The sequence below is a fragment of the Macrobrachium nipponense genome, chromosome 25 (genome assembly GCF_015104395.2).
Source record: "Macrobrachium nipponense isolate FS-2020 chromosome 25, ASM1510439v2, whole genome shotgun sequence".
Classification (NCBI taxonomy): Eukaryota; Metazoa; Arthropoda; class Malacostraca; order Decapoda; family Palaemonidae; genus Macrobrachium; species Macrobrachium nipponense.
The window spans coordinates 67,023,449-67,035,319 of record NC_087214.1 but is presented as its reverse complement, the minus strand read 5'-3'; the positions used below and the strand labels follow the sequence as shown (position 1 = coordinate 67,035,319).

At 39.5% G+C, this 11,871-nt stretch overlaps 1 long non-coding RNA gene across 1 annotated transcript; it reads right to left on the bottom strand.

The window, feature by feature from the left end:
- Window positions 1-6,751: 6,751 nt before the first annotated feature.
- On the bottom strand, window positions 6,752-11,162 carry LOC135199212 (uncharacterized). Its single transcript, XR_010310978.1, has 3 exons — window positions 11,075-11,162; window positions 7,303-7,434; window positions 6,752-7,030 (listed from the first exon to the last, which is right to left on the bottom strand). It is a non-coding gene; the product is annotated as an uncharacterized LOC135199212 (long non-coding RNA).
- Window positions 11,163-11,871: the final 709 nt, after the last annotated feature.

Below are 11,871 nucleotides of genomic sequence, written 5' to 3'. Positions count from 1 at the left end.
GATATGTTTTTCCAGACACTGAGAGGACATCGCCGCAAGGTGATGGCTTCTCCTTCTCTTCTCCAGCTGCTAGTTCCGCTGGGAAGGCGAGCGAGTATCCAATTCCTTACCCATTCCCTCTCTCCTTACGGCTACGAGGGAAAGGGGAGGGACCCTACAGAGACTTCTCTGTAGGATCCCACGCTGGGGACTGCGCTACCAGGGGGACCTTCCAGTCCTACCTGACGTAAGCCCCGGTCTTTGAGGACGGATCCTTCCCCATCCCCGATTTCTACGGAAATCGAGAGGACCACCAACTGATAATCGTTTAACGAATTCGGTGGGGGTTTCGCCGAGTACTTAGAATTCTGCAGAACTTCTAGCACTCAGTGTTCGAAGTTTTTACGATCTCCAAACACGTAGGCGAAACCACGGTCCAAAGTGAGCTAGACAAGAATTCCCGATAATTGTTACTACAATAATCGGGAACCTCGCCGAATGCTCGAATTCCTGGAATTTCTAGCGTTTGGAAGAAGACTGCTGCTGAAGGAAGATATCTCACAGTATCAATCCTGGAATAGAGAAGAATGGACAGGAACATCCAGTTTGGCTTGAACTATCATCTTCGGTATTCTGTTCACCATTGAAGCTTTCCTTCGGGGAAGACTTCTCCTTCACTCTCTTGATTAGAGATCGAAGGCAGACGATCTCCAATCCTTATTCTCATCATTCGAGGGCAAAAGAATTTAGGATGGAGTTCGTTGTACAGAAACCTACAAATATACTACGTATATTACCCTCGCGACATTCATCTGTTAAGCAGTTTGAATTGTCCGGGGTGTAGGCGCATACCGTAGTTAAACTCTACGGATTGTGACCGAGACGACTAGTGTCCTCAATAATTGGAACTGCAACCGTCGGGGCTGCCTGCAACCTCCCAGGAGTTACCAGTTTCGATTTTAGATACTTATGGTATTGTCACGACAACACTAACTCAGCTTTTGTATTTACCGAAATCCGTTTCGTTTAAATATAATTGCTTGAGCATATCTTTTCTTTATGCTCAATGTTCTAGCCGAACGCATTCCTTCGTGGAATGGATTACCTGGCAACTCAGGATGACGAGTCAGCGAGAGCTACTGCATATTGAACTGCCCGAAGCAACTCGGTATCAGCTGGCTCTCCGAAATGCACGGTCAGTTATGTCTCTCTCCCCTGCATTGATTGACTACCAAACCGTATCTCTGCCCAACAATCACGGACTTAGTCTCTGATTAACAGGGATTCTCGCATACATGAATGACTATCTACTGCCGTGACACTCGATTTCATCACCTTCGACATTGCGAGAATTTTCAACAGAGATATCTCTTGGACTCTTTCATCTTTCTGTTTACCACATGGTAACAGAAGTCTGTACTAGTCTCCCGCTGCATCGCACTGCGATAATGCGAATGATTTTTGCAGACATCTGAGTTTGTCTTCAAAATATCTTGTATTCATAGGTGTGCAATTGTTCATTGTTCACCCCGAATTAACAGATGTATCGGAAGACATCGCCTACTCCCCGACCTGCCAGCTCTACTTCCAAATGTTCAGCCCATGAGAAGCAGTTCTTCAGGCGGTACTCCCCTGTGTTTTCATTACTGAAAAGCGTCCCGCTTTCATTGCAACACGACTCCTCACAGGACAGCAATGAAATAGCGGTTAGCGTTTTCAGTCATTTGTAAACACAGGATCAGAATCTTGAGAATCCTTCTCTCGATTCGCCTGTGAAGACGTAGGTTGCATTCATTGTCTACCTTCGTCTTCAACGGCACATAGTGTTGTTTCTCCTTAGCTGAGATTCAACTACTATGAGAATGTTTTGCCTTCAGGGAAGGCATGTGCCTGTTGGGCACATGCCTTAAGAGAATCATCACCTCGCCGTCCGGCATCGGTGACAAACAAATACACTATTTGTTTGGTCTCTCGGCATAACCCTTTAAAGGGTGAAGGTCACATGACTTACTCGGATGCTTGGACAACTTGCCTCACTACCGAACCAGTCAGTCGGCAGCTGTCAGAGCGCCCGAGTCAGTTACGAACTACGCGGTGGACTTAGTTCGGTTGTTCCCAGATCAATCATTACTTCATCCTAATAGCTTGTCCCAGTACCCATACCATCGACACCCACCATGGAGTGTCGGTGTCCTATCCACTACCGAGAAGAACTTCGCTGCATGGGGATAGCAGGATGCGAGACACTTCGCTGCAGACGGATAGACCAGTATGGGTACTGGACATCACCGAAGTCGAGAAGAGGGATAGGTCATGCGACTATTCCCATCTTTTCCTCTGAGGGAACTGCATGACTTTTCCTGCGAAGTCAAGCATCCAGGGGATGGGGATCCGTGACGCTCGATTTCGTACCAAACTTCGTAGTGAAGACTCAGAACCCTTCGGTCCCTGACGATCGGTTCGATTCCTTCACAATCCCCCTTAATGGACTTCACCACCTTCGATGCGAAGGAGATGCTGCTTTGTCCGCAAGAACTTCTCCGTGGCGCAGGTACTGAAGCAGGCAGGGGTCTGGTCCAACCAGACCAAATGCACCTCCTTTTCTTACCTTCGGGATATTGCCCACAGGTCCTTGGATCTTTTTCCTTGGGACCCGTGGTGGTGGCCTGCTCAACAGTTGTGTATCGAACCCAGACCCTCGCAGGCTGCTGAACAGCATCGAGTCCTGGTTGACTGTAAGAATGGAGTGAGAGTGTGACTGCTCCTCTTCCCATACTTTTTCTCCCCCTTCTACTTGTGGGAGAGACCTGTGGGTAGAGAGATACGGTCGTCACCCTGCTGGATAAGGACGAGATGCAGGTGAGCTACTCAACAGAGCCCCATCCTATCCCTTTCACTAGGGATGGGAGCAATTATCCACCACTTCCCCCAACAAGGGGGGGGAAGTGGAAGCCAACAAGAGAGAAACCCATAACTTTATGTTGCCTCTTGCAAACAGGAACAAGTTCTTGCTTGCTGGCTGGTACGAAGAGATAACGCTTGCCTCTCTCTTAGTACTTGGTCCAGAGGTCTGACCATTGATCCTGCGGTGCACACCCCGATCAATCGGACAGAGCTTGGATCCCTCCCTCGCTCTTACGACCAGGGAGGCATTCCAAGGTTGGGCGAACACCAGTCTGTTCACAAATGACTCAGATTCCTCCCACAAGAAGTGAGTCTTCCTATTGTTAAAGGACCGGAGGGGTTGTATTACGTATCGAACAAATGAACAATTTGTCGAAAATTGCATTTTTCCTAACTATACAAACCTGAGGTCCTTTACATATAGTCCCACCTCATGCCACCCCTCACTCTGCGTTTTTTTGCATGGGCCTAAAGCAAAAGTGATTCTTCACCTCCCAGTCGCGTGGCGCGCGCACTGTCGGACAAGCAGTTAACTACCGTTCTCTCCCTTGTTCAAAGCTTACGACCGTTCCAGCTGCCGCTAGCTACTTCCTATTGTTAAAGGACCTCAGGTTTGTATAGTTAGGAAAAATGCAATTTTCGACAAATTGTCATTTTTAGAGGTTTAATTTTAAAAATACATCATATCTGAAAAGATAGCCTAGGTGAAAATCAAGAGAGTAATGTAACTTTTAAATACAGAGGTTTGATCAGTTGAGGGATCACTGTGTTAATTAAGGTAAAAGCCATTCAGGTCATCCTATGAAAGTTAGAAATGCATATTCAATGGTCTTGTTGAACTATGGTGTTTATTAATAATTATAATTAGGCTAAGTTGGTGTAGTCTCATTATAGCATAGGCAAAGTTGGTGTATCTTATTATAGCATAGCTATTGGGGCAGGTCCATTATAGTATAAAGGTTATGGTGCAGTCTCATTATAGATAGGCTAAATTGGTGCAGTCTCTTAAGTGTCTCAGTATAGGCTAAATTGGTGCAGTCTCATTATAGTATAGGCTAAATTGGTGCAGTCTCATTATAGTATAGGCTAAATTGGTGCAGTCTCATTATAGTATAGGCTAAATTGATGCAGTCTCATTATAGTATTGGCTAAATTGATGCAGTCTCATTATAGTATTGGCTAAATGCGTTATTATAGTATTGGCTAAATTGATGCAGTCTCATTATAGTATTGGCTAAATTGATGCAGTCTCATTATAGTATAGGCTGAATTGGTGCAGTCTCATTATAGTAAGCATAAAAAGGATTTATTTGTTGATCTAAATACTAAGGTTTCCTTTCTTTTACAGATATCACTCGAAGGTAAAACTTCACCAAAATTGTGAGAGAATTTTAGGTCTTGAGAAAAAAGGTAGTTCTGTTTTCTCTGAGAGAGTGACATTGTCCAAAACATTTTTGACATGATAGCGCAGTGTTTTAATGATTAGAGAGAGTTCAGTGTGTTTGCTCTTACAAATGTTTTATGTTCTTGTGTTTATACATACCATACGTTTAAAATTTCTTTTGCTAGCAAGAGCGTATGAATGCACTGAAAGAGTGGCTTTTAACTTGCAGAACTTTGTGCAAGAAAATATTGGATCTTCAGTTGGCACCCTAGACCTTTCCATAATCTAAACGGTGGGGCTTGAAGGATGGCTGTTGTTGCTTGATTGATGCGCTCCCTGAGTTTTTGTACAAGGCGAAGTTGCTGGATTGTCATATCCCGAAGGCCGAGCAGGTTTTTTAATTCAGTAACCTTGTCCCTTGTTTTTTAATTTTCTCATGACTTTAAAGAATGATTTTTTGTGAATCAATGTTGCAGGTTGAAGCTACAAACTTTGGCATTTTTGCAAGGTTAGGCTCAGTGGCATACAAATCACTACTTGACACTAGTTTTTGGGATTGATTCAACTTTCATAGCTGTTCTTGCCATTTTTAGATGGTCTGGTTGTCTTTCAGACACTACATTGTGAGTTGGTCCATCAGTAAAATGACTTGAGGAATGCACAGCATGTGTTGTTTGGAAATTATTTCCAGTTAAATATGTTGGTAATTCCAAATTTGTAGAATTTGACTTTTGAAGAGAGTATCAGTCATACAGGCATGCAATTATATAAAATTAATAATCACTAGGTTGTACACATTCTTGATTATGATTGCTGATATTGGAAACAGGATAATGGTTTAGATGGTTTTGACCTGCTTAAATACGGAAGGGGTTTGTCGTAGAAATGTCTGCATTTTGCTTATTGATATAGGCACTGTTTTTTCACATTTCTACATTTGGTGAGTTTGGGAAATTGACATTTTGACACACTGGATTTGACTTCTTTATATCATTCCAGTGACAATCTTCCATTAGTGGGTCTTTTGATATCATTGTTGTGATAATCTCCCATTATTGGGGCACCACTTACAGGTGACAGTAACTTCCATGGTAATTACTGGCACCTTTACTATTGAGACTTCAGTTATCAAAATAATTATTTGGTTGAAAGTAATCTGACTTGCTACCTATTCATGTTTCAATGTCTGTACAGTAGTTTTTCAAAAGACTGGATTCAAATGTATGGACATCAATGAACCAGAAAAAAATGTGGCCTGAAGTTAGGTGAATTAATTGTATGAAATTTCACTTCAAAAGGACATGGAGATATTGCCTGGACTGTTTTGTGGCTTTGTTCAGTACCGAGTGGAAATTTTTTCCATAGTAGGGAGTTAATTGGTAATTACCGTAACCTCTGCTAGAGAATTTGTTGCTCAAAAGGCACCATTTGATTTTTTTGTATAAAAAAAACTTCTTTCACTTCTATTAATTACTAGAGTTATCTGTTTGTGATTACCCCTTTTTAATATTTTCTTATTCATACTAGAATTGTCTGTGATTACCTATTTCGATATTTTCTAATTCAGTGTTATTTTGGCTGGAAGTGATGAGTTTTCACTTAGTATTTAATAGTGGATTTACAGTAAGTTAGTTATATAACTAACTTGTTGACATTAGTCAGGAGACTTAATACTATTTAGATAATTTTGAAAATAAAGCATTGCGTAATGGATTTACAATTATGTTGCTCGTTGACTAGAGACCTTACTATATTTAGATATCTTTGAAAATAAATGGAAGTTAGTTGTATTTGCTCTGCCCCATTTTATTGAATGCAGTAGTAACTCTCCTCCAATATTTCAGACTTACTGTTGGTGCTTCTGCTTGAAATATGGACTAACAGACATCTGTTTGAAGTACATCAAGCACACAGAAGGGGAAGACTACCACAGTAGAGGAGGAGGCTACTTGGAGGTATATAGTGGAATACATTAGTTCTCTCTCCATATTTCAGACCTTTACTGATAATGCTTGAAATCTGAACTACTACTGTTGAAAGGGGAGGTCAGAATTATATCAAGCAAAGGAACTGGAAAGTCTATGAGTAGGGGATAGATGTATGTCGAGTTATCAAGTAGATATCCCCATCTCCTACTCCTTCCTGCATTTGTTGTGGTTCTGACTTCTTTGAATGGATGTCTAGTTCCATATTTCATGCGTTATCAGTAAAGGTTTGAAGATTTGGAGGTAGAATTATGTTCTACTATAAACTTCCCACACAAGCAAAAACACCGTCCAAGATTATAATCATCACGGAGCAAAATAGTTTTAGACACTTTTGCACAATAACCTCTAAATAAACAGCAGGTACCTGTACATGTTAACCTTGTTATGCTCAACTATAGGGTATAAATACCATTTTAACAATAAATATCCTATAATTCAATTCTTACATTCATGTATGTCAACATCCTTAAGTATCCATGTGGTAAATGTTGTCTCCTCTCTATATCCTCCAACATGCTGATGCTTTAGTTGTCTCCTCTCTGATAAACCTAAGTAGCTCTGATAGTCTGCTTTCCATTCTATAAGTCCTCAAGTAAGCAGTCTCCTCAGTTTTAACAGATGTCAATTCCACTACATCATTATCACTGCTTTGTTTCTCCCCGAAATATATCTGGAAGTTAGGAGATATCTTCGTCCCTCATCTTTTTCTTCGTAGTCTTTCCATATCTGTTGATGGAGCTCACGTCATCGTCTTTCCCAACATACCACAAGAGATCTGTAATACACAGGAACAATCACTAAATATCCTTGAATAAAGCATTGTATATAGTACTCGCATTCTAGATAACCTAAGATAATTATAATGTTCGGTTCATTTTAATGAGAATTACTTGGATCTTATATCAGTTCCAAGATAGATCTAATACCTGTAAAATGTCTTTGTTCTTGCTAATTAAAATTTTATGAAATTTGGTCATTGTATCTCTGCCAATTTCCTGAAGTGAAAATTTTGGTTGTTTTGCTAAGAAATCCAAGTTTCAACATTACCTTGGCAGACGAGCCAATAATTATTTGTGAACCAGCCGAATTTCCTCTAGACGGAGACCATCTTCAAGGTGCTAGAGCCTTTCCGTTCACTTTTAACACAACACAGTCTTTGAAGTAATCTTGTCGATATAGCTGAAAACAACATAGTACATTAGTATAGAACTTAATATTGGAACCAGACTTGGTCAAAACGGACAGGATCCTTTTCAGTTATGAAGATAAGACTCCTTAAAGGAGTCAATTGATCAGAATTTAAAGTTAAACTTTAAATTCTGAAAATGAAACGGTTTAAGCATCCTATCCCATATCAAAGGAATGTAAATTCAAAGAGAAAAACTCCATAACATCAAACATGGTCAGCCTCTTTAATTGAAACTGAATTTTAGTTTAACATACGCGTGTTTGTGAAAAATTTTAATTGGCGAACAAAATTCATGGAATACTGAAAAAAATGAAGTTACTGTTTCTTGCTACTATGGTGAATATGGGGCAAACAGCATGTACAACAACAAAATCTCTACCGTATTGTTTAATCCAGTTTTGACTAACATTACGAACGTAATTCTTAAGGCAACAGGTGTTCGTCTACTACACAAGATCATTTAAAATTATATCTTCATGAAAAGCACCATACATGTATAAGTCTACCCAATCAAAATCTTTATTTGAAAGCACAATAAACCTTCTAATGCAAGCTACACTTTATTGAAACTTTTTATTCAAATCTCCCCAAGACGCAAAAGGTCCCCGCTCGTACAATATTCAAAATTGAGCACCAGCTGAGAGCAGTCTATTTCTCTTGAATGGATCAAATATCCGTAGGTAGCTGTCAAGTTTCTGAAAGGAAATATTTCTGTTAATCATAACTTTTTATTCTTTTAAGCCTAGACTTAACTTGCTTCTTTTATAGGTGAATATTAGCGACGTAAAAATAGCCTACAGTTTTTTTTTTTAGACTTAACAAGCAAGTCACTTTAATGACTAATTTATACAATTCAAGAGAAAAACTTCGAAAAACGTTTCATTTCACCCTCTATTTTTGTACAAGTGACTAAACTAGTCTTATACACATTTTTTTCCCACTCAAGTCATCCTCTGCGAGGAGAGAAACTAGAGGGTTGAAAGTTTTCAGTCTCTGAATTTTATTAATTAGTCATGAAAGGGACTTAACCTGCTAGGTCTAAAAAACTGTAGGCTAATTTTATGTCGCTAATATTCACCTAGAAAAGAAGCAAGTTAAGTCTAGGCTTAAAAGTTATCATTAACTTTCAGCAAACAACAGGACCCAAGGCCTACTAAACTTTCTTGTTGAACCTTCACTACTAAATAAGTTCCTCTACTACAACTTACTTTTAGTTTCCCAAACGTCCAAAACAACTAACCCATTGGCACGAATGATTTTAAATTGTTCGAAAACCCTTAAAACTGTGTATAGATTCCTCCTTGTATTATGAAATTGCGAAAATATTAAACTTATTATTCGTGGAGTTAACGTTTTAATTATTTGTAAGAATGTTCTTTAAATAAGTTTTCTTTGGCTTTACTATATTTTACGGGATCACCTGAAGATTAGCGACCCCTAATACCTCTACTGAAGAAAAGAGACCCCAATATTTTCCTCCTGAAGAAAATCGACCCCAATATTTTCCTCTTGAAGAAATCGACCCCCATATTTTCCTCCTGAATGAAAAGCGAACCCCAATATTTTCCACCTGAAGATAAACTACCCCTGCTTGTTGGTGTGTTTTTTTCTAATCTTCAGGTGACCCACTTTAGCTCATAATATCAATAGGAAAAAGGAGAAAAAAATATAGATATATATTTCAGTACAAAAATAATCAAACCTACTGTAAACCCTGTGGCTAGCGCGCAGCAGCGCAACATTACCTCTTGCCAGAACATAACGAGCTTGCCTAGAATCTTTAAATATGCGGATAAGGCGCGAAGCGCCGTTCCGCCACAGCCTTACTGTAACCCGTTAGCACTTTTATTGGGTAGTCTCACTATGTCGTTACACTAATAATCATCAACTTATAAACTGGCTTTTTACCTTGTTAATTCCTCACCTTAAGAAAAGCGACCCCAATATTTTCCACCTGAAGAAAAGCGACCCCAGCGTGTTGGGGTCGTTTTTCTTCAGGTGATCCATTTTACGTAAGGCTGAATTAAGTCATGATTGGTTGACTGTATAAATTCAGACGTTTCGGAGTTTTTTTAGAGAATCACAAGACAGTTTTTTTCATTGCCTTTATCACAGCGAGAATGTATAACCGTTAGGCATCACTCTTGACAAGTTTGTTGATTGGACTAGACTGACATATCCCAACTAAATTTGACTGGTTAGACAGCAAAGGGACACCCACGGTCTACCTAGACCGTGGAGACGCCCAACCCCCTAATAAACTCGTGAATACATTCCCCTACCCCCCTCAACCCCCCAACAAAGGAAAGGGGGTTCGAGATCCTCACTAGAAGCGTTGTACGAACTATTCTAAAAATCCCTGCACACACACACGAAAAAAGAAACCTTGCAAATTGTGGTGAGCATGTTCGTTACAGAAATGCCTGCACATGGTTCACTTTTTCCTTCATTTATATTCACCTTGCCAAACAGACTAACGTGTTTTAACGGTCGTAATTTAGAAGAGATAGCTAGTTTAAAGTAACCCATTTTTTACATACAAGGGGAAATCTTTAAAATCTTCGGTTCGTAAAATTACAAACGTCGGCCTAGATGTATTTAGGAGCACAACCTCCTTAAGCTTCGCCTTCCCACAAACGGCTCTTAAATCATAATCCAATAAATAGCACAAGCCCACTGCTACCCCTGTAACCCAAACCAACCCAACCGACGTGAAGCCTCTGCTATGGCAACTATCAGCTTCTTAAAAGGCCTTTAACACGCCAAGAATCACCATGAACACGCCAACCACAAAACTAGACGTAAAAATCACTTTTACCCGAAGCCTGTTATTCAAACTTGTACCCTAAAAATTGGGATGGTCAGATGACGGGATCTAGATTGGAGTTACCTCGATCTGCACGTTAACTGGTCTTTTGGTAACTAAACTTGAACTACTAAGTATATACGCTTACTAAAAACAAGAGACTTGACCGCTAGAACTACAGCCAAGCACAGCGGCTGTGCTTGGTATATATTTTCAGCTCAAAAGTGCTAGTAGCATTTTCATATCCCATCACTGAACAAATCAAAGCACTCACTGGTAGGTACCAAATTTATAAACAGCATTTAAATAATGAAGTAAGTCGAACTACAATGGTATATAGCAAGCAAAATTAGCAAGCGAGAAATCCTCAGTAATGAAACCGCAAATTATTAACAGGATTTATAGACAAATTTGGTTAGCTTAATTAAAAAGTAACCCTGTTGGTACCTCCCGTTTTTCCACATAAAAGATTAAATTAAAAGGGATTTCTACAGAAGCAGTCCGCATGACCGCATCGTTCGTTCCCGCGAATACGAAAGCCACCAGGAATTGGGGCGTAGAGCCCCTTGGGGTTAATTACTGTCGTCCGAATAAATATTACTTAAAATTCTTGTTCAGGAGGTAAAACTGCATAGAAAAACCGCAACTACCATAGTCTAGGCCGCCGCGGATTAGTACCCTAGATCTACCGCCAAGTTTTGAAAAGGGCCAGCTTACTTAAAATTCACCAATTTCCCAATTATTTGTCATTAAAACATCGTTATCATAACACCACATACAACTGAAATCAATTTATATGTAAAATACCGCATTCAAACACTTACCACCGATATTCACGGCACAAAAAAAAACTCGAAAGAACTTAGCACTTGTCACAGGTTAAAATGGCTGCACAACTGAACTGAAGACGTGGTTCGGAAGTCACGTAAAGCCGTTGGTCCCGTTGCTGAATAACCACTGGTTCCATGCAACGTATAAACACCATACAAACAAACAAACAACTGAACTGAAGTAACTGCCAAAGTCTTTGGTAACTGCCTGGCCAGGCCCACAGCACCCAGAATTCCAGGAATCAGGTGTTCCTGATAAACCTCCAGAATTCCAGGAATCAGGTGTTCCTGACAAACCTGCAAAATGGTTCTTTTTTGAGAATTGAATTCGTCTCCATTTCTTTGCAAATTGGCATTACATTTTCCCTTGGGTCTAAAGAGAAATCTATATATTTTTGTCATTGAAGGAGTTTTATAGTCAAAAGTAATTGTGCCCATAAAGAATCACCGTAAAATATATAACAAGGACATTGCTAAGATAAACGAGAAGTCTAAAAAATTTCTTGCTTTATGGAAAATAGCAGTCTAATGACCCAAGACAATTTTTTAATTAAAAAATTACGTAAAATAAAGACATGTTTTTTTAAAAATGTAAATCTGATAGAAAATGTCATTTATGAAGACAAAAAAAAAATATCACGATCTCACAAAGATTCTAAAATTACAAAGACTACAGCTTTACATCTGAAATGGTCTTTTCGACCTAACTCCAGAATTTACAAAAGGTCATTATAATGATTGCAATTCCTTTAAACAAGATGTTCCCTCTATGCAAGATACGAATATTCATA